Source organism: Rattus norvegicus, chromosome 1, assembly GCF_036323735.1.
Source record: "Rattus norvegicus strain BN/NHsdMcwi chromosome 1, GRCr8, whole genome shotgun sequence".
NCBI lineage: Eukaryota > Metazoa > Chordata > Mammalia > Rodentia > Muridae > Rattus > Rattus norvegicus.
In genome coordinates this window covers 262,753,149-262,777,071 of record NC_086019.1, presented here as the reverse complement: position 1 = coordinate 262,777,071, position 23,923 = coordinate 262,753,149, and the positions used below count along the sequence as shown (strand labels likewise).

Sequence of the window (23,923 nt, the reverse complement as noted above, 5' to 3'; positions counted from 1 at the left end):
TAACACTCACCGGGTGCTCGATGGTTCGGCCTCCACCTGTTTACTCCATCTTAGTCTGCCCCTGAGTAACAGAGGGTGGGTAGAGGACCCTGCTCCGCGTTGACCGAGGCAGGGGAGGACAGGGAGTCTTAGTGCTTTAACTGGGAGAACGTACAATGGGGCTAGGTGACATTTTCAGCTCTGAGACGGGCCACATAAGACAGATTACTCCCCCACAGCAGTTCTGAAACCCAAACCTCAGCCCTTTCTTGGTCAGAGCAGAAGCTGCCACGGAGAGCATGAGGCGGGATTGCAGTGACGCAATGCCTCCTGGGAAAGGACATTCCATCAAGAGGCTCCTGGGGTGGGGGTGCTCGCGGGGGAGGTGCAGAGAGGGCAGCCAACACACATCTGTCCTTAAAACAGGGTGTCTGTCTGTCTGCACCTGCCAGGATTGAGTTGGGGGGTAGGGTGGGGCAGGAAGGAGTCTGCACACACAGCAGATTCCATCACAGCACAGGGACCAAGCTGTGGCTGTCAATCCTGCCGCCCGTCTCCGGAAACCTGGCACAGTCACTGCCCTCAGCCTCCTACACACACACACACCACCCTAGCGCTGTGCCATTAAATTAGTTTTACCACAGTAGAAGACTTAAAACTGTCTCCTCCCCTGCACCTAGCTCTGAAAACGCTGAACCCTTCAATATAAGGCCAAGCAAGACAGCGTGCTTAACACGACAGGTTTACCTGCCTTGCTTTATATTAAAAGCATATTTATCTATTTATTTATTTTATGTATGTGAGTGCATTGTCTAGTTGCTGTCTTCAGACACCAGAAGAGGGCATCAGATCTCATTACAAATGGTTGTGAGCTACCATGTGGTTGCTGGAATTGAACTCAGGTCCTCTGGAAGAGCAGTCAATGTTCTTAACCCCTGAGCCATCTCTCCAGCCCCATATTAAAAACGTTTTAAACTCTACTTCTATGCAAGTGTTTGTTTGTTTCTTAGTGTATCGAAGAAGAAAAATATGGTCATTGTTTTCAGATGACTCTTGTTGTTGTTCTGTTCTTAGAGAGCTTGGGTCTAAATTATGTGTGGCTACAGTGGGCATTGAGTAAATGAGTCTTTAAATTAGCATCTGACAATTAGGTATATGACACAGTGTGATGTTTCTATGTGTGTATACACTAGATATACTAGATGGGCAGTATTTCTAACACTTCAAATATTTATCATCTCTTTGTGTTGCAAAATCAGACTCTCGTGGTTGCTTTGAAATACATGGTAAATTCTAGCTAAAGGTAGTCACCCTAATGCATTCTAGAATATTACAACTTACCTCCTCTGTAACTGGACTTTAGGTGCCTGCTATCCACCCCCTTCTGTCTCTCTCATCTCTGTTCAGCCCCCAGTGGCCATAGCTCTACTCTCACTTTCTGTGAGATCAGCTTCCCAGCTTCCAGCTCTCAAGTGAGCTCATGTATAAGTCATCTTGCTGAGGCTGGCCAGTTCACTTAGTGTGATGTCCTCTGAGCACATCTGTATCTCTACAGACAACAGGATTTCATTCTTTCCTATGGCTGGATCAACGCCATACCACAGTGCTTATTAATCAACTGACGGACACCTGGATATTTTTGACGAAAAGGGTTTACAACACAGAAATAGCTGAGAAACGTAGTATTCCTTTTTATGATTGTAGGTGCGTTTTGCCTTCATGAATGTCTGGGCAACATGTACATGCAGTGCCCACGGAGACCAGAAGAGGGCGTCAGATGCCCTGGAACTAGAGTTACAGAGAGTTGTGAGCTCTCATGTGTGCGCTGGGGATCAAGCCTGGGTCTTCTGAAAGAACGGGTGTTTTCAACTCCTGAGCCATCTCTTCAGTCCCGAGAAAGACAATATTCCTAGTTAAGGGTTTCCGTGAGTTCATCTGGGGCTTTAAAGACAATAATACATTGCTTTACCCTAAGGCTGAGGGACCCTCAAGAAGGAGAGAAGGAAAAGTGTAAGACCCAGAGACAGCAGTGATGCTGGACAAATAGGGCAGTTGTGCAGTGAACAGTGATCACAACAATGTATTCATGTGGACAAAATGTATTCATATGGACAAAATGTAGCAGATGAAGTAGGCAATTTGCTCCACCTCAGAGTGAGAAGCTATCTGCTTTGATACCTGCTAGGAGAGGAGAGTCAGTTTTCTTTAAGGGCATGGCATCTGGTAGGTCCACCAAAGAGAGAGATAAAGGGTGGGGAGGAGGGAGAGCAAATATAAAATTGTGTGGATATGAAAAGGGGGTGAATCTGGGAGGAAGATGGGAAGGAGGGAATACTTTCAAAATATATGAAATTCTCTATGAATTGATAAAAGTATTTTTAACCCTTTAGGAAATAGGCTCTGAAAACAGTGTTATGAATCGACAGGTCCCTGCAAGGTTGGTTTTCAGCGTGGTCATAAAACCAAGGAATTGACACCGTGAAATCACACAGGTGCACATTCCAGGGGACTGCTGAGCTACAAATCCAAAACTTTCACCAGCATCCGAAAGGGATTTCTGACCCAGACACATTTGGGCCACTGACCTGTTTGGACCTTGCACATTGGTGGTCCTGTTGACTGGAAAGTCTTCTGTGAATTGCATGGGATCAGAGAGGGTAGCCTGCTGGGAGGGAAGGGCTGTGATGGTCTAAGTGTGCATGGCTGTGGCTGCTGCTTTGTCATCGGGAGCATCTATCACAGTCCACCCTGCTTGGTGGCCCACACAAGTAGCTCTACCCACAGAATTTAAACTTCTTTGGGGCAGACTGGGCCTCATGCTGGAACGCCATCGAGGTCTGAGAGGTCACGTTCCCCTGCGGGCGCTGCCTAGGAAAACCTGGTACACTTAGGTGGGGGCTTGACAATCCTTCTCGGTGATTATGATGATCCCGCCTTCTCTGCCTGCTATTCTCACCCCTCAGATGATTCACACAAAGCAAAAATATCTGCTTTGGCTACAAAGAAAGAATGTACCCTCTGTGAGTCTGGAGGTGCCAGCCTGCTGGTGGGAGAACAATGTGGCCCAGCACACCCAAGGCTGCAGGAACATTACTGGGCAGCTTTGAGTCTGTTCTGGTCTCAGAAGCCAACAGTTCCAGAGGACAGCATGCAGTTTGATGCTCAACCACTTTCTCTTCACTCCCAACCCAACCCGAATGGGATTCAGGGTTAGGATTCCGATCACCCTTCAGAAACACAACAGCGCCATATGGTGGTGCCCCCTCGTTCTTGTAGACGTTAGGTAATAAATGTGAGACGTCTGCAAGCATCTGTAGCTCCCGCTTCAACCAGGAAGAGGCAATTCCTCCTCTAGGGCTTTTTGCTTACAGTTCCCAGCCCCCAGCAGCTTCGCCCTGAGCAGCTGCAGCCTGTTAGAGCAGGTCTCTCCATGATAGGCTGGACAGCAATTCAGGAAATAGCACTAACCTGAAGCCTTAGCCTCGGGGTTTGACCACTACCCAGAGAGAGGTGTATTCTTCACAGACGTCAGCAAATGGGATTGGTTGGTCTGTTTTCCCCGGGGTTGTTGGTAAGAAGTCAGTAGACCTGGTTTCATCTCCCACTGTGTAACTTTGGTTTAAGAGCAGAAACTTGACACTACTTTTCTACAGCAGTTTTGTCTTTCTGGATGTTTTGTTGTTGTTATTGTTCCTTCTTTCTTCTTCTTCTTCCTCCTTTCTTTCTTCTTTCCTTCCTCTCTTCCTCCTCTATCTCCTCCATCTACTTCATCCACTTCTTCCTCCTCCTTCATCTACTTTATCTACTTCTTCCTAATCCTCTTCTTCCTTCCTCTTTTTTTTCATATATGTGTGTGATGGATTTTGGTCATTTTAACCTCTCACAAACCCCTCTCCTTCCAAATCCCTTCTTTTTCCCAACAAGTCCCCATTTTCCCATTTTGCATGGTGTGTGTGTATGTGTGTGTGTGTGAGAGAGAGACAGAGACAGACAGACACAGAGATACAGAGATAGTGTGGTGTGCAGGACATATGTGTGTGTGTGACATGTGGGGTGTGGGGGGGGTATGTATTGAGTGTGGTGTGCAGGACATATGTGTGTATGTGTATTTGGGGGGTCTGGTATGTGTGGTGTTTGTCCTGCTGAGTTTAATTAGGGTTGCTGCTTGCATGAGCATGGGTAGAGAATTATTTACTGAATCATGAGTGACATCTCGGGAGCTACAACACTAGAGGAAATGATGCCCCAGTAACCATTAACTGCCAAAAGACCCCCTTGGAAGAGGGCGCTCATGAGCTCCTCCCACACATGATGAAATGTTGGCAGGCTGCAAAGTTATTTTAGTACAGGAGTCTGTGGAGAGCCTGGCACACACACACTGGGTATAAGTTAATGGAACTTGTATTGTTCAGACCTGGGAATGCAGAGGGGCCTGCAGTCAAAGCAAAACGCAGTCCTAGGATTGAGCCTGATCCTACGACTTAAGCAGCATGTTTGTCTGTCACCTTCAGAAAGGGAAACAAACTCACTGAGAAGACAAAGAGCCCAGCTAAAACAGGGCAGGGGATTAAATGGACATGTCTCCAAAGAAAATATGCGAATGACAGGAAGGCACAGAAAAGATGATCACCGTCATCAGTTACTCAGAAAATACAAATCAAAACCACAGTGACGCCTCTTTCGGACCCACTCAGATGACTAAAATCGGACGGCTGAGCAAGGGCAGCAGAGTTAGGGAGAAGGTGCAACAGAACTGTGAGGTGGTAATCTTGGTAATTCCTCAAAACACTACATGTGAGTCACCACATGACCCAGCAACTCTACATGTATAAAACGTAAATTAACTTGTGAAACTAACTGACTTATCAATAGTGCAGTACAGTGTTGTGGATATGTGAAAACCACTGACTATATAACTTGTGTTTTTAGCGATGGGGACTTATTTTCTACCTCTTGAGGGCAACAAATGGCACTACTGATAACCTGTGAAGTTTGGAGAGTCTCTTGGACAACCCTGACCAACAACTCAAAAGACAGCCTCTCATGCCTGCTGTTGGAAGGTTTTGTTAAGATGGCCTGTGGCTCTCAGAGGGTACCGTTGTCATCCTGGATGGGAATGCTTCATTTAAACTGTATATGTATATGTATATGTGTATGTGTATGTATATGTATATATATATATATGTATATGTATACACTGACTTAAATTTCTGTCTTAGGGTTTGTATTGCTGTGGTTAAACACCATGACCAAAAGCAACTTGTGGGGAAAAGGGCAGGAACCTGGAGACAGGAGCTAATGCAGAGGCCAGGGAGGAGTGCTGTCTATGGGGTTGCTCCTCATGGTTTGCTCGGCCTAATTTCTTAAAGCACCCAGGACCACCCATTTCTCTAGCATCATGCAAAGAGAGCAGGACTCTCCCACATCATCAAGAAAATATCTCATGGGCCAGTCTGGTTGGGGGGCATCTTCTTCATGGGGTTCCCTCTTCCCAAATGACTGTATTGTTTCTAGTTTACAGAACTCTTAGTCAGTACAATATGGGCATTTTTTTTTAGGTGGGTAAGTAATAATATGGCTCCTTACAACTTTTTAAACATCCTGGCTGTTATTTCACCTCTGTCTTAGTCAGGGTTCCTATTCCTGCACAAAACATCACGAGCAAGAAGCAAGTTGGAGAGGAAAGGGTTTATTCAGCTCACACTTCCACATTGCTGGTCATCACCAAAGGAAGTCAGGACAGGAACTCACACAGGGCAGGAACTTGGAGGCAGGAGCTGATGTAAAGGCCATGGAGGGGTTATGTGTGTGATGCTTACCAGCTTGCTTCCCCTGGCTTGCCCGGCTTGCTCTCTTATAGAACACAGGGCTACCAGCCCAGAGATGGCACCCTTCACAATGGGCTGGATCCTCTTCCCTTCATCACTATTTGAAAAAATGCCTTACAGCTGGATCTCATGGAAGAGTTTCCTCAAGGAGACTCCTTTCTCTGTGATAACTCCAGCTTGTGTCAGGTTAACACACAACACCAGCCAGTACACCTTCCTTCTTCTATACTGACCCCCCCCCCCCAATCAGAGCTCATCAACTAGAGGGAAATCCTGCCTGGTACCAACTACCCCAGAGATAGCAATGTCATGGATCTTGGCAGAGAACCTAGGACCACTTTACTAAACCAGCATAAACCCCTAACTGCACTCTAGACACTAATCCTTATACCCACAGAGGAGTGTAGTCCCCACCCCTCATCAAGGAAGTGTCTCTTCACAACAGGTGAAGACCATTCTGGAGCCCAGTATGATATCTGCAACACAACTCCTGTAGCCAAGGCTCAGAGATCATTGCAGAAGGGGAGACAGAAAAACGGTCAGAGGCAGAGGGGTGGGTGTTTTGTGTGTGTGATTCTCCTAAAAATGCCAGAGAAACCACAGCCATGAAGTCTCACCAACATGGCTTCCTGAATATGACCTGAACCAACAGACATGCTTCCACTGGGAGTGAAAGTTCATGAGGTCTCAGTCCTACACAAAGAACTCCAGGCACTAGAGGGATGCTGGAGGTGGGGGGGCTGGCTGGATAAGCCTCTGCAGGGAAGAGCGCCTAGCTGGTTATCCAGTAGCAGATGGTTGACCCTGAAGTCACATACACAAAAGAAACATAGGGACTTAGCAGGTTGTGTGCACACAGTCGCAAAAGTTAACAAAGAAGCTGTGGGGGTAAATGTTGGGTTGGGAGAGGAAGGGAAAGAAGAAATTACTTAATTATTATCTCAGAAAAAAAGGTTGATTTTAAACTTTTAAAAAGGGCTTTAACAGGTTAATGAAATATGACTAGTACTCCCAATGAAGTTGGTCATAACAAAAGGTACTCATTCATTCACTGCTTTGCTGAGTTTCTCTGAGCTGACGAGACCCAGCCCATAACATATGTCCGCTCCTAGAGCTCCTTTGTCATTAGTATTTAGTATCATACTGCTTCAGGGTTACCAGGGGTGCAAATGGAAAGACACAAGAAAGTTTGTGTCAGGCCCCGAGGTTGGAGGTGGTAGAGCAAGCCAACGTTAGCATATCTGTAGTGTTAAAACATATTGGAGAAGGCACAATCACCTGTGCCTTTTTTTTGCAGTGCTGGGGCCATGGCTCAGTGCTTAAGAGTGCTGGCTGCTCTTCCAGGGAACCCCCCCAACACACACCTTTAAAAATTTTTTTATTGAAATGAACATTTATCTTGCATTTATTAAATAATTTTTCCATTCATTCATTCACTCATGCACTCATTCACTCATTCTCTTTATATCCAGGTCACAGCCCCCACCCAGTCCCCACCTCACACGGCCCCTCCCCCAGAGGACCCATGTTTGATACCCAGCACCTACATGGTGACGCACAACCATTCACCACTCCAGTCCCAGAGGCTCTAATGCCCTCTTCTGGCCTCAATGGGCACTACATGCATATAGTGCACAAACATACACGCAGATAGAACACCCATAGACGTAAAAATAACTATATTCTTCAGACTAATTTCACTGCCGAACACTGACATTCCTTGTGTGGCACTGTAGCAGTGGGCACGCACCACTGTGCACCTGTCGAGCTCCCAGAGTGAGCACCACCAGGAGAGAACGTGGATGCCAACTGCGGACACCAGTGATAGACATATGTAGCTGTAGGTTCATCCCGTGTGAGGATTAACCCCGGGCAGAGAATGTGCGTGCAGTGGGGTATACGGAAAACCTGCAGCTTGATTTTGCTACGAACCTACAACTGTTCTAAACGTATTAGCACTAACTTAAAAACTCTCGTCCTTATGCCTCAAATACATTAATCAGACCACAGCATCTCACTTGACAGCCAGAATTAGACACTGGTGCAAATCTCCACAGCGGTGGTGATGTCGCTGAAAGAAAGGTATTTCTTACACAATCAACCTAACTCTTCTAAATTATATCCTCTGCACATGCAAAAAATTAAAAATCAGAGAAAAGACAAGGAGTAGAGGTGGGGGGAAGACAAGTGCTCAAGGAGGGGGAGGGCAGGTGCCCAAAGGGGGCGGGCAGGTGCCCAAGGAGAGCAGGGCAGTGCCCAAGGTGGAAGGGCAGGTGCCCAAGGTGGGAGGGCAAGTGCCCAAGGTGGGAGGGCAATGCCCAAGGGGGAGGGCAGGTACCCAAGGAATGGGGCAGGTGCCCAAGGAGGGGGAGCAGGTGCCTAAGGAGGGAGGGCGGGTGCCCAAGTGGGGAGGGGCAGTGCCCAAGTGGGGAGGGCAGGTGCCCAAGGGGAGAGGGCGGGTGCCCAAGTGGGGGGGCAGGTGCCCAAGGGGAGCAGAGCAGGTGCCCAAGGACTAAGCTCCCCCAAGTGGAAAAAAGATAATGTTCCATGCATGCCGATCTTCCTCCTTCCAGCACCCGAGGGCTGGAAGTCACTTCATGAATGCTCTGTGCTCTGGGCTGCAGGTGGAGTGAGGAGGACGCTCCACCATAAATCGCCTTCATCTGCTACCCTGCCTATTTTTAGGGCTCCATTTTACAGCGTGGTGAAATGAGCCTGTGTGGCCGTTAGCATGCCAGGCGTCATTAAGACGTTTCTCAAGAAGTGAGGAGACGCTTTCCCAAGCAAAACTGAAGTCACAAGCCACAGGTTGTTTTCGAAGATGACACCCGTGAAGAAGCTGCTGAAGCGCTCGCTGAGGTGCCCTTTGGTCATGTGACGAGGCACAGTCTGAGCTGTGCTGATTTACAGCTGGTGCGGAGATGCCCGGGCGGACTATACTGGGCCCCAGGAAGGAGCAGTATGGAAAACAAGATACTCAAATCGCCCACTCTGTAGAGGACCCACAGAAAGGTCACAGAGGTTTCAGGGGCAAGCTGGGTCCGTATCAGAAAAGCCCAGGATTGATGCTTGTATATTCATTCATAAATGGGTCAGGGCTTCTGTGTGTTGGAAATTGCTGTGTGTCCTGGAGATTCTTCAGCAGAGATCAAAGAAGTTGCTTTTTTCCCCCCATGAAAATCACATCTCAGTTTGGGAAGAAAGAAAAAGACAGGGAAATGAATGTGTGTCAGAGAAAAACTGAGGAAGCAAAGGGGAACAGAGCCTGAGAGAAACTAAGAAGGATGACCCAGGCCCAGGGAAGAATGAGGGGTAAGTCAGATGGTTATATGAAGTACCACTGAGGAGTAGGTCACTCCAGACAGCAGCAGCAAAAGCCCAGATGTTCTGGAGAAAGAACAAGCACCCAATGGGAAGAAAAAGGACAGAAAAGGAGGTAAGAGGAGGAGGAGGCCATGGGGACCTCTCAGGCTGTGACCGCACCTCTGGATCTACTGTGTTCTGAGCAGAGGACAGACATAGCTGGACTCTGGCTGCTCTGGGAGAGAACAGAGGCAGGATGGGCTGGAAGAGAAACTACTGAGAAGTAGTCAGATTCTTTTTAAAACACTAAATTTATTTTTTATATGTGTATTTTGTCTAGGAATCACATGCGTGACTGTTGCCCGAGTGGCTGAAGAGAGCATCAGGGCCCGAGGGACACTTATGAGTTGTGTGGGGGTGCTGGGAATTGAACCTGGGTCTTCTAGAAGAGCAGCTGGTGTTCTTAACCACTGAGCCATCTCTCCAGCCCCACAGCTGAGATGCTCTACTGAGGAATTAGATGGGGACAGAGAGAAAAGAGAATCCAGACCACTCCAAAGTTATTTGAGAAGAAAAAGACTAACAAATCAGAATGTGTAAAACTTGGAAAAATCTACCTGATCAAAGAGAAATGGTCATCAACCCTAAAACCACACACACACTCACTCACACACACACACACACTCACACACACACTCACACATGCACACATGCACACACACACTCACACATGCACACACTCACACATACACACATTCACACACGCACACACAGACACACACACGTACACACACTCACCTACACATACACACATATACACACACTCACCTACACATACACACACTCACCTACACATTCACACACATACACTCACACATGCACACAAATGAACACATATTCACATGCACACATACATACACATATACACATACACATACACACACACTCACACACACATTTACACATACACATACACACACATACACATACACACAGTCACACACACTCACACACACATATACACACACTCACACATGCACACATACATTCACACATGCACACACTCACACATACATACACACTTACACACACTCATGCATGCACACACATACACACATTCACATACACACACATTCACACACATACACAAACACATGCACACACACATAGACACACACACAGGAACACACACATACACGAACACACACATACATACACATACACACACTCATACACATACACATACACACACACACATACACATACACACACACTCATACACATACACATAGACACACTCATACACATACACACTCACACATACACATACTCACACACATACACATACACACACACTCATACACATACACACACACTCATACACATACACACACACTCACACACATATACACACAGTCACACACACGTACTCACTCATACTCCCACGCACTTGCACGTATGCACACACCCCCAAAAGACAAGCAAAACAAAACAACAAACAAAAATCATTTTCGACAAAGCCAAGCACTGGCCCAGTGGTTAAGAGCACGTGTTGCTCTTACAGAGGACCCAGGTTTGGCTCCTGGCATCCACACGGTAACTCACAGCACCCATGACTCCAGATCCAGGAGTCCAGTTGCAATCACCGCATAAAATACAATTAGTTAAGAAACAAAATAACCCAAAACTAAAACAACTATGAGAAAATATTTACAACAATAGCACAGCATTGAGATCCATTTCACACAATTAACTTAGGTCAATGAGGAAAACATAAGCACATTTTTCCATAAAGTAGACACATTGAGTATTAACTAACACAACAGGAAGCACAAGGGACCGTTACAGTGTAAAATGAAATGCTCCGTCGAGGTTCACGCCTTTGAGCTGGTTCCCAGTGGGTAGTTCTGACTGGGAAGCTTGTGGATGCTGGGGCTGTGGTCTGTCCGGTGGCCTCGACAGTGAGACCTGCCTCTTGTTCCACAAGAACCACTTTGCTTCTTGTCTGTCCCTGCAGGGGGGCACTGCACCTCGGACTCCAGGAGTCAAACCGAGGGTCTCCTTCCGTGAGTTCCTCATGCTGGGTGTTTGTCACAATGGTAAGGAGAGGCGCTACCAGGAGAAGAGAGTGTGTCCTTACCTGTGTTTAGGAACACACAATTTCATCCTTTTCACACAGGGGAGTCTGTAGAATAAAAGTGGACTCCCCCTTCAGTGAGAGTCTGGAAAGCAAGCATTCTCCCACTCTGTGGGTGGGAACACCATCTTTGAAATGCCATCTGGCAGAATCTAAATACTTGACTCAGTCATTCTATTAGAAGATGACCCGTGGGCTATGTCTCCATATGTGTGCAAGACAAAAAAACAAATTTACTTGCAGTGTTGTGTCAGGCACACCCACAAGAAAAGGTCGAATAACAGCTAACTGTCCATTGGCAGAGGGTTATTCTGGGGAAGTATTTGTGTCCTCAAATCTCTGAAGTACTTGGTAAGAATCAAGAAAAATTATGTGTGCTGACATCAAAGAACTAAAAAGAAAAGCAAGGAAATGATTTATGGAACAATGCTCGAGAGACGCAACGCCGTGTATTAAAAAACAAGTTAAAGTGTACAGGTTTGTATACATGAGGCTGGGAACACACAGAAAAGAGGTCGATGGAACCTTCCACTTACCGATCAAGGAAAAACAAAGGTGTTTCCATCTTTATAGTCATGGACCCATCGACTACTTACAAAATACGAACGCCTCACAATCTAGAGACTGTTAAAGCAACATATGGACTCTTCCAGTTGGATTGCCACAGAAACCTTACCCAAAGTCACTGGGACAAAACTAGGACACTCCCTCTGGCCCCTGGATTCAGGAACCAGGGTGTCCTGAGGCTCCAGCTAATCTCTGGTCTCTGCCTACCCCTCTTTCTGCCTCTTTCTGTTCTTCATTCTCCAAGGAGACCTGCAGATGGCAAACAAAAGCCCTGGGGCTCCCCAGATTTCTATCTCAAAGCAGCCTTAGTTCAGAAGGATATGCTTCTCCCCGACTAGTTCTGGAGAAATGCTGTCTGGAAATGCTTCTGAATGCTATGCCTTCCACAGAGTCGGTGAGTAAGACCTGTCCGGGTGCTCTCCATGACTGAGGAAGACCATGGTTACACAACCAATGACCTCAGTAGAACCACATGGGATTGAGGAGGCATTTCCCCCATGAGAACCCAAACCAGAGAGAAAGGAGAGACACAGGGTGGGAGGCAGACTGGGCAACAGACACCATAATCCATAACTCAAAGGGGCACGACCTGACCTTATCACCCCAGCCTGAACACCCATGTAGCTGAGATGGGTTCAAGGGAGCTGTGAGAAGCCTCAGAGGCTGGCTTGATGCCACGCTAGGCTGCCAGGAACAAGGATGACATTTTGACAATTTTGACAATAAGCCCTGTATATGTGAAGGGGCTACTTGGACCTGTCATTCCCTCACATTTTGTGTGTGTGTGTGTGTGTGTGTGTGTGTGTGTGTGTGTGTGATCCCTGGAGATCACCGCTCTCTTATCACAATTATTTATTTATTTATTTATTTATTTATTTATTTATTTATTTATTTATTTTGGAGCTGAGGACCGAACCCAGGGCCTTGCACTTGCTAGGCAAGCGCTCTACCACTGAGCTAAATCCCCAGCCCCACAATTATTTATTTTTATGTGGGGTTGGAGGATGTGTGTGTGCCACAGTTGTGTGTATGGAGGTGAGAGGTCAATGTGTGGGAGTTGGCTCCTTCCTTTCACTGGGTCCTGGGGATTGAACTCAGGATAGATGGTGAGCTCCTCCGCCCACTAAGCCATCTCTCCTCCCTAGATGATTACTCTTAAAATGAAATTTGCGAAGATGGAATTGTACAGAGCAAAGGAGGCAGAGGGGGAAAGATAGCATATAGTGTTTATGACATAAGTAAAAAGTGAAATAGGTCCCAAGAGTATTTCTAAAAGAAGAGGAACGCACATGGCTTCAGTACAGACTCCCTGTAGCCCACCCTTCACCAGCTTGGTCTCTGTGTTGTGTGAAGAGAAGGCAGCAGGGCCATGCAGTCCTCAGAAACCTGCATTTGACAGATGGCTACGTGAAGCAAGTGTCCAACATAGGCACAGGCAGGACAACACTGTCATCAGTACTGCCAACCAACACTCTTTCATCGAGAGCGACAAAAACAGCCCAGCCACATGGTGCTTTAAAAACGCACGTACGAGGAGGGCGAGAGGTGTAATCAATGGAAAGTTTCCATAGTTGTAATCCTAAAATGTCTGCCCTAGCCCGGCTAACTGTTAGCGCTCAGTATCCCTGCCTTGCATGTTCTGACCACTTTTTCTTATATTGCTACTTCAATCTGGGACACAATCCACACCTTGAGATAAATATTAAACCACCCCAATCTCAAAGCGTACTCTTTTCTGTATAAATGTAAGCTGACATGCATGGTAAGTTTGTCTTGGCTACAGACTACCCTAGGCCCACAGGGAAGGAGAAGCGAGGTTCTCTGGCACTCTCCGGTGGAATGGGGTCACAGTCACCACACTTAGTCCACAGCAGAAAACGAAGCCAAATATTGCCCTGCTTAGAGACGCCTGGGGCCTGCTCACAGGGTGGTTTGTTCCTGCCCCAACCGCTCAGCCCCCATCCCATGCCATTCCTACCAAAGGAATAAGGCAGACCTTCACAGAAAGGATGCCTAATTCAGTTACTACCACTCTTTCCATACTGGGCAACATGCACACGTTCACAAGTACATGCATGTACACACACACACACACACACACACACACACACACACACACACAGTGCATCTTTCTGTTAGTTGAACCTCTGTCTATGTGACCTACTCATCATTCACGGTTTTAACAGTGAAGGCCCTGGACTTCAGGAATTGAGACAGTGAGCAGATGAAATATTACAAGATACCTTCTGGGAGAAACTCAGGCTTGCAAAGGAAGACCTCAATGCCTAGTACGTACACCAAGGACGGTCAGATGAGCCTGCTGACAACCGTTTAGATGCACTCGTGGGTGTTCAGTCACAGACAAAGTAAGATTCCTGACAAAGTGATGTGATCATATCTGTATGTGTATCTGCCTGTGCCTGTGTGTGCATGTGTGTATGTGTGCATATGCATATGTGTTCATGTGTGTGCATTGCTTATATGTGTATTAGACATGTGTGCATGTGTGTGTGTGTGAGAGAGAATGTGTGTGTGAAAGAAAGAGTGTATGTGTGTGTGAGAGAGAGAAAGAGAAAGTGAGAGAAAGAGAATGTGTGTGAGAGATAAAGTGTGTGTGAGATAGAGAGAGAAAGAGAGAAAGAGGGGGGTGGAGAAAGGGAGGGAGGGAGGGAGAAATGAAAGGTAATTACTGGAGGCTGGAGAGATGGCTCAGCAGTTAAGAGCACTGACTGCTCTTCCAGAGGTCCTGAGTTCAATTCCCAGCAACCACATGGTGGCTCACAACCATCTGTAATGAGATCTGATGCCCTCTTCCAATGTGTCTGAAGACAGCTACAGTGTACTCATATACATGAAATAAACCTTTTTTGAAAAGAAAGAAAGGTAACTACTGGAGTCTTTAAGAATAACCTTTATCGGGGCTGGGGATTTAGCTCAGTGGTAGAGAGCTTACCTAGGAAGCGCAAGGCCCTGGGTTCGGTCCCCAGCTCCGAAAAAAAAGAACCAAAAAAAAAAAAAAAAAAAAAAAGAATAACCTTTATTAGTCTCATTCAACCACAACTGAAACATTCAGGACCTGGTGCCGTGCCTAGACCATTACAGCCGCTCCTAAGTTGTACTGGCCTGTAGTTTAAACTCTATGAACGTGCTCAAGTAATCCCTTCCAACTCACGTATGCACATGCAGTCCTCAGGATGAAAGATGTGGAGAGAAGAGCTGTGTGTCGCCCCAAACCCACACGATTACCTAGCAGTCATCTAACTGTGGGCCTTGTATAGTTCGTGCGTCATCTCCTGCTCTAAGACTGACACAGAGTAGCACAAAACATGACTTCGTGGCAATTCAAAGACATGGAAAGCAGGAAATGGATTGATTGGATCCCGTCGCCTCTTCTGAGGTTACAACTGCCAGTACCGAGATGGTTCTTCGATCTAAAACAAAGCTACCTTCCTAGGAGATGGGAAGAGAAAAGCCTTACAATGAACCAACAGCAGACTCCTTACAACAGCAAATGAGTAACAACCACAAGAAAAGGTACAAACCAGGTGTAATCCTGGGGGTGGCGGGGCTCTGTGGTTAAGATCACTGACTGGCTGCATTTCCAGAGGACCTAGGTTTGGGTCTCAGCACCCACAGTACAGATTATCTGTAACACCACACCACCCCAGATATCTCTAAACAGAGAAAAGTCTCATTTTCTGTCACGGACCAAGTGCCATGGCTGTGAACTGGTCCCAACGGAGAGTAGCAGAGAACCTGGCTTTTCTTAACAATTTTCTCTAACTCCAGTTCCAAGGATCAGACGCCCTCTACTGGCCTCCATGATAACTGCAGCACAAGATGCTCAGCAAAATAGCCATAGGCATAAAAGAAAAAAGACTTAATATATTAATATTTATATCTGAATCCCTATCTAGGAATTCAGAATCCTCAGAGGTAGGGAAAGGACACCGTTGGAAAGCCCTGGATAGTTGATGCCCGGCGTAATATGGGGGGAATTCTTCAGTAAGCGATTTAGTGGGTATTTCTCCTAGGCCAGCAGAGGAGAGCCTCAATTTTTTATGTATACACGTGGATGCTTTCAGCTTTCCACAGCTGCCCCTCTGGGCAGAACAAACTTCCCTCCCTACCCCGTTGGTGAGAGCTTCCTTAAAGTCAGCTTAACCCAATTCCTTAATCTTTTTTCCACTTCCAGTCTTGCTTAGATTTCTAAGACAACATAGTTCAAAGCTTTCATCTCACCACAGGTGCAAGGCTTTCATGCTCCTCTCCTTCCAAGCCAGACAAAGCTATAGCTGTGGTAAAGGCTTCGGGTTAAAAACAAAAATAACAACAACAAACAAAAACAGTGGTCTGCCATTCTCACGGCTCCCTACTCCACACCACTCCTCCCAGCTTCTCCCAGGCCGGCTAGACGAGGGTAGCTGAGAGACAAAGTCTGAGGTCTCCCTCAGCACCTGTCACTTCAAGTCTCACAGAAACAGACTCCCATTCTGAGACCTTCTCCATGCTGTCTGGGTTCTGTGATACCAAGAGTCTTCCTCCCGTGCCACCTCTCTCAAGAGCCTTGGAAAGTCTGTATCCTCCAACCTCAGGATAACATCTACTTGCCCCACCCCCAGGGTGACATCATCTGCATGCCCCACCCCCAGGGTGACATCATCTGCATGCCCCACCCTGGGTGACATCATCTGTATGCCCCACCCCCAGGGTGATATCACATGTATGCCTCATACCCACCCACCCCACCCCGGGTGACACTGAGAGATGATTTTCTTTCTTTCTTTCTTTTTTTTGGTTCTTTTTCTCGGAGCTGGGGACCGAACCCAGGGCCTTGCGCTTCCCAGGTAAGTGCTCTACCACTGAGCTAAATCCCCAGCCCCTAGAGAGATGATTTTCTTAAGAGTCTTCACGTTCCCTCAGCGATGCCAGCACAGCAGGCTAACTTCTGTCTCACCTGGTCTCCTTCACAATCCCAGCGCCTGTGGAGGCCAGATGCAGGTATTGGGCTCCCTGGAACTGGAGTTACACATGGTTGTGATACAATACCTAAGTTCTGGGAACCAAACTTGAGTCTTAACCATTGGGCATTCTCTCCAGCCCCCAAAAATATTTTTTTTTTAAAAAAACCACATCTTTAGGTGATGCACTTCTGCCTACAGACACATAAACAGAGACAGAAGATAGCCTATCTGCCCTGTCTCCTTTGCTGGGTTTTGCACACATGCGCTGGGTGTCTACTCTGCTGTGCTGAGTCGGCTGTGGAATTAATGTCTCCCAGGCAGGCATGCAGCATCTAAACACCGGAGTCATCCTATGGCTCTTTGACTCCAGATCCCAGCATTTAAATCCTGGCCATCTCTCGAGCAGCAGGAGGGCATTAGCAATGCCACATTGTCCAGTGCGGATGGCATGTCAACACGGGTTTAGAATCTCAAGCTGTTTATCTCACACTGAACATGACCCCGCTTCAGAAGGACAGCCATGCCCTGGTTCAAAGGCAAGCTGAGGTGTGGGCCAGCAGCAGCCCATCCATGACCTGCGATTAAGGCATGGGGAAGACATTCTTTAGAAATGTTTTAAATTAAAAATAAGAAAGAGGGGCTTGGGGATTTAGCTCAGTGGTAGAGCGCTTGCCTAGCCAAGCACAAGGCCCTGGGTTCGGTCCTCAGCTCCAGAAAAAAAATAAATAAATAAGAAAGAATTATTGATAGCCCAGGACTTAAAATGAAATAAAATTCTATCTATGCCTTATTTAAAACTGTGTCTTGGGCCCACATCACCCTTCCTAAGTTTATGAACACCCACTGAGTATTTCTGGAATAGTCCAAGCCACCCTCAAACACCTGCCTGCTGGTTTCAAACTATGTCCTGAACTCCACTTCCTTTCCTGTGGTTGATTTTGGGGATAGGAGTTCTAGCCCCCCAAATCCTCAAGACTGCTATCTAGAATCTAAGTCAAAAATTTAAGTGTTTGTTTCTCCCTCTATTAGAAAAATAATTCTTGCTTATTGTAAAAATTCAAGGGATAAGTTCTGGCTTGGCCTTGATGAAGTTGTACGTCCATTAGTGGTTATTTTTTTCCAGTTGAAATGAATTGGCCATGCAGCTAATACTACAGAATATTTACAGTGTGTTCTGGAATATCGGGTTAGCAGAAGTAAATGCTTAAGCTCCATTTTATGTCTGATGATGTACATCTGAGATTATTTACATCAGAAGATGACTTCCGTAGACTAGATTTGTACCACGCTTCCAATTTTCTAAATGAAAAGTAATTTTCTTCACGCTACTCCAAGTAAATACACACTGAGTACACTTCCCTTGAGCAGGAGAAAGAAAACCTTATCAACTGGCAGATTAAACTCCGTAAAATTAAGAATGCTCTTTGGCCACTTAAACTGCAAAACTGGTTCGTTTTACAATGTAAACCAGCCATGTAAACCAGCCGCGCAGAGAGTCCCTGGACCACTGAAGTTCATTTCCGGTTCAACATGAGCTGGGTCCTGTATAAGCTCTTAAACATGACGAGAATACCAAGGATTCCTTCCTAGCTGCTATAAAGGGCTCTCAGAAGTCACCAAAAGGCCCGGACACATTCTTGGGCAATTATGAGGACCAGGAGGACGCGGGATCAGGCCAGAGAAAGAAAAGTGGTCTGTAACCGCTTTCCACTATACCCAAGCTTCTGCTATTCCGGGAACAGCTGCAGAACCCTGGCACCCCCAGCTGAGGAGAGCCACTCATACTCCTGGGGTTTACCCTTCTGACAGCTCAGCACCCTGGCTTGAATTCCCATCCCTTCCAGCTCAGGATAGACCAGAAACAAACAGCTCTTGCCACGCGGGCCAGATTCTGATACATGCATCTCAGTGCTGAACCTTGGGGTTCAGTGAATGTCCAACAGAGCTGTTTAACTGCCTGGGGAAAGGCAGGAAAAGGGTTACAGCTTGGTAATAAGATATTCCTAAGTATGAGGCTAGCCCAGAGATATGTGGGTACCTTCCAGGTATGAGGCTATCCCAGAAATGCATGGGTACCATCTATGGAAAATGAAGCAGAAACCGTTCACATTTCTTGAGAACTTTGCACCTGCCGGAGCCTCCTCTAAGTACCATGTGTGGATCACCAGCCCACACCAAGGGCTACAATTTTGCAGAGAGAAAAAAAAAGGCAGAATCCAACTATGAAGGCAAGACAGATCAAAGCCAAACACAGCTACCCAACAAGCAGGGATGAGACTTAAGAACGGTCCAGAATTTCCAAACATCCTGACCTTTGGGAGACGTAGTGGGACATAGTTCAAGCAGTCAGAAAAAGTATTGTCTCCAGAGGTTCCCTCACCTTGTTTTCATAGAGAGGGGTCTCACTAAATACGTGTGGCTGGCTTGGACCTGTCTACATAGACCAAGCTGGCCTCAACCTGGCCAGTCTGCTCTGCCTCCAAGTGCTGGGACTGGGATCAATGGCGTGTACCAACACATCCTTTTCCCAAGAAAACGTTTAAACGGCAATAAACCATTAGAAGTTTCTAAGGCGCCACACGTCCACAATCCTAAACAAATATTTTGCTGGTTTGGGTTTCTAAATGATCACAAAAGCTCTTGTTCAACTTGAATGGCAAGAACGTGGTTCAAAATCACATCTTTCCCTCAGTAAGTCCCCCTCGCTAAGCGCGGCGTTGGGAGTGAGCGGCTAAGTCTGTGGCACAGCATTCGAGAAGCCCCACGGTAGAGCCCCTGAACTGGAGGAAAATTTATTTAAATGTTATTTTATTTAACGTTATTGGCAAGACTCTCAGTTTCCAGGTTCCTATGCGAATTTAGACCCAGCTACACACACTGACTTAAAAAAAAACGTAGATTTACAATACTTTGGAATCTTTCATTCTCCCTCAGACACACTGCAGTGCTATATGATCTTGGGTTGAAATTGATTTAAGGAGAAACGGTGGTAACAAAGACTGGGAAAACGCGCTAGCTCTGTGGCCACCTGGAGCTTTTGTTTGTGTTCAAAAACAACACAGTAAAGCATCAGAGTGTAGAATGCAGCCATTTCTTCATTAAATGAAGCATTTTAAAAAATTCATTTATTTATTATGTATGAGTACACTGTCGCTGTCTTCAGACACCAGAAGAGGGCATCAGATCCCATTACAGATGGTTATGAGCCACCATGTGGTTGCTGGGAATTGAACTCAGGACCTCTGGAAGAGCAGTCGGTGGTCCTAACCACTGAGCCATCTCTCCAGTCCTAAATGAAACATTTTAATTAGGACACGAAACATTTTATGCTTTTTCTTTTAATTTAAATGTGCTAGTCTTCATTCATTTTTTTTTCAAACTAAAGAAAAGTCAGGACAACAATGAAGACAGTTTTCATTCGAACCAGTTTTATCAAACAGAGGAGAGAAGTTATCTGGTTTGGGTGTTACGGAGTTTTGCTTACACTCCATGAAAATAAGGGCTCACCAGGAAGAAGCAACAGAAACCCACAAGTGCCGGGAAAGCATGGTGGTAGCTGGCTGTTCACAGTGCTCGCCCACCTCCCTTAGATCTCCCCTCCCGCCCACGCACTGAGAAGTGAACCCAGGGCCTCACCATGCTAGGCTGGATTCCTACCACCAAGTTACTCTTTCTTGTCTGAGGGGTTACTTTTTTTCCCTTCTTTCCTTGCAATTTTGATTTTGCGATATGGTCTCACTGAGTTTCGAAGGCTGACCTTCAACTCATGCCTAGAGCCTGACATCCTCCTGCCTCAGCCTGCTGTAACTAGCCTAACAAGCAGGTGCCATGATGCCTAGCCCTCTGCCCTCCTCTTGCAGATAAAGAATATCCTTTTGGATGAATCCATGGCTCTGCAATGACCCTTATCTTTAACAAAAACACTTATCTTGTTAATAATAATAGTAATAATAATAATAATAATAATAATAGTGTAGCTTTTCTTCAGATTCAAATACTTCAGAAATTTTCATGATCAATCACTCAATCTCAGGCCCTGTGGACACCAACACTATCGACTCTGTCTCAGACTCTTCTCTTCCCTCCTCCGTCACCTCCCACCCTACCCCTTTGATCTTCCGGGCCTTTTCAAGCCTTCTATAATCCGATTGCACACAGTCTAATGGCTTTTGTTCCAACTGTTTGAGACCCAGACGCATGATAAAACATGTCTTCCACACAAGACTCATCTCAGAACTCCTTGAATCTCCTGCCCTCCTTATACAGTGCTGGGCACAATGGGAAATCTGGTGTCCTGCTTTAATATTTGCAGAACGATTCAATGCCTTCTATAAATTCAAAGGTAGAAGGAAAGCTGGGCCTTGTTGCCGACACCTGTAATCCCAAAGACTGGAAGTTGAAGGCAGGAGAACTGGGAATCAAGGTCACCCTTGGCTAGAAGATCCTACCTCAAAAAATTAAGTAAATATAAAGAAGAAAGGAGAGGGGAAGGAAACGGGAGGGGGAAATGATGGATACATTGGTTGCCAATTCCGAATCTGCAGATACATTTTTGGGCATGTCTGGAGAATCTTCTCGATTATGTTGAGGTGGGAAGACCTACCCTCACTGACAGCTGAATAAAAAGAGACCAGTGAGCCAAGTTCTAGCATCCACCCTTCTCTGCCTCCTGACTGTAGATGCAATGGACCAGCCAGCCTTCCCAAGCTGGTTGCCATGATGGGCCACATCCCTTCAAACCCTAAGACAAGATAAACCCTTGGGTTGAGTCTTGTAATGGGTTGTGCCACAGCAACAAGGAGATCAATTAATACATAGAACTGGCACGGAGAAGCAGGGCTGTTGCTGTGCCAGACCTGACTATGTGGTTCTTGGGCCTTTGGAACTCATGCGTGGGAGGAATAAGGAAGCGCTCACAACTTTGGACTAGAAACGTCCCGAACTTCATAAATAATTCTTAGTGGACCATTCTGGGGGTTCAGAAGGCCCTAATGCAAATAGAGACAGGGCAGAGGCCCAGTTCATAGATTCCAGATGAACAAGGGCTCTGTTGGGAGCCGTCCTCACAGCCATTCATGGGCTCTGAGGGCAGAGAGTCAGCTGCATTCTGCCCACGTGCTCAGAACTTGAATGAGGCTAAATGATTTATTTGTCCTGTGGAGGGAATTTAATATAGGAATAAGTAAAATGTATGTAGAGATGAATAAGAAAGAGTGAAGTTGGGAGATATAAGACGGGTAGGTAGATGACGGCAGTGCTAACATTGGCCTGTCGGAGTTTACGTTGTGTTGCAAAGTTACCACTGGAGGACTGTAGAAGTGGTGCGCGCACACAGCTGATTTTGGCTGTCACCTTGGCAGGATTTAGAACTGCCTAGGAGATGAACCCAGGTATTTCTACGGAGGTTGGAGTGAGCCGAGAAGCCCTCATCCTGAATGTGGTCACTGTTACTGGCTTTCGTCGCTCCGCTTTCCGACCGACAGGGGGCGCAACACGACCAGCCGCCTCACCTGCTGCCACCTTGCGTCCTGCACCCTGAGCCAAAGCAAACCTCTCCTTAAGTTGATTTTTGTCAAATAGTTTGTCATGGCAAGGCAAAAAGTAAGTAATACAATACATATTTTGTTGGGCTATATTGTGTGAAGGTGTTTCTCTGTATATTCAATTGTTAATTCTGTATCGGCAGAGAGCTAAATACTAGCCGGATATAGGTAATGATAGTTCTACCGTCCGTCACTGGTCTCGAGTTTCGTAAATAGTTGTTCCTTACTCATCTGCCTAAGGCAATCTAGTGTTGTGTCTGGTTGGCTTTAATCTAGAGCCGACGCCAATAGCTGAACAGGAAGTGGACGGCAGATCTTCCAGGCAGACACAGAGATGCTGGAAGAATTAGGAAGCGAGCAGAGCAGAGCGGAAGTGCGCCTAGCCTTGTGGCTAGACGTAAGGTCGGGATTGGTCGGGATAGAGCAGTCAGGAGACTGCCCACTTAAGACCCAAGCTTTAAAATATTAATAAACCTCTGTGTCGTATCTAAATAAACAAGTATTATTTTATATCTATTTAAATGTTGGATTTAAACGTATAATTGTCATGGGACGTGAGCATTTATCCCAGAGAAGTGAAACATGTGCTTTGCAAAAACCTGCATGTAAATGTTTAGAGCGCTTTTATTCACAATAGCCCCAAACCAGACCAGGAAGAGTCCAGATATCCCTCACGCGGCAAGTTGGTAACAAGATGAAATACATATATAGTCTCTGGAAAACCAATACGAAGGCTAAAGTAATGAACTTTGACAGATGCACCCAACAGCCTGGGTAAATAAACTGAGCTAAATAAAGAAGTTAACCCGGTGGGTTGAGAAGAGAGCTCAGGCAATAAGGTGCTAGCCACCCACACACGGGAACTTCAGTCCCCAGGTCCTACATGAGTGGCATGTGGATTTGGTGCCTTGAGTTTGCCACGATCACAGGGCTGGGGATGCAGACTCAGGTGGGCACCAGCCTAGGCTATTTGGGGAGCGATTCTGCCTCAAGCAACAAGACAGACAGACCTGAGGAATGACACCCAAAGTTAACCTCTGACTTCCACAAGCACACACATGCATGCACACCTACATGCATGCACACCTACATACATGCACACCTACATACATGCACACCTACATACATGCAAATATGCTCGTGCGTGCATATATACACATGCAAATGCTAATCCCAAAAGCTTACATAACTATATTACTCCATTTATATAACATTTGAGGGGTAGACATCAGATTAGTCACCGTCAGGGGCTTGGTGTCAGGGTGAAAGGAGGTGGCCGTGGTTACAGAAGGGTGACAGGGGGGACCCTAGTGATACCGAACTGGGCAGCATCTTGGCTGGGGAGGGGAGCCATGAACCCACACGTGAGAGAAAAGTATACAGGACTAAACACAAATGCACAAACCGATGCGTGTGGCCCTGGGAAACTGGAGTAGGGTGGGCAGGCTGTGCCTGTGCTGGCATTGTAATGCTGTGCCACAGCTTTGCCAGCATGGGGAGGGAATGGAGAAATGACATATGTGGGTCAGAACTCTATTCTTTCCTACAGCTGAATCCCCGTACACAACTACCAACAACAAAACAGAACAACCAGAACTTAAG

General features: G+C 46.4%; 1 protein-coding gene across 5 annotated transcripts in view; it reads right to left on the bottom strand.

Annotated features, from left to right (window-relative positions):
* The window catches only part of Rbm20 (RNA binding motif protein 20), a 241,241-nt gene that overhangs the window by 135,480 nt on the left and 81,838 nt on the right, over positions 1-23,923 (bottom strand). Inside the window, exon 1 of one of the 5 annotated variants that reach the window (XM_063265325.1) lies at positions 11-7,306. The gene's annotated coding sequence lies outside the window, so the exon portion shown is untranslated. 5 annotated transcript variants of the gene reach the window in all.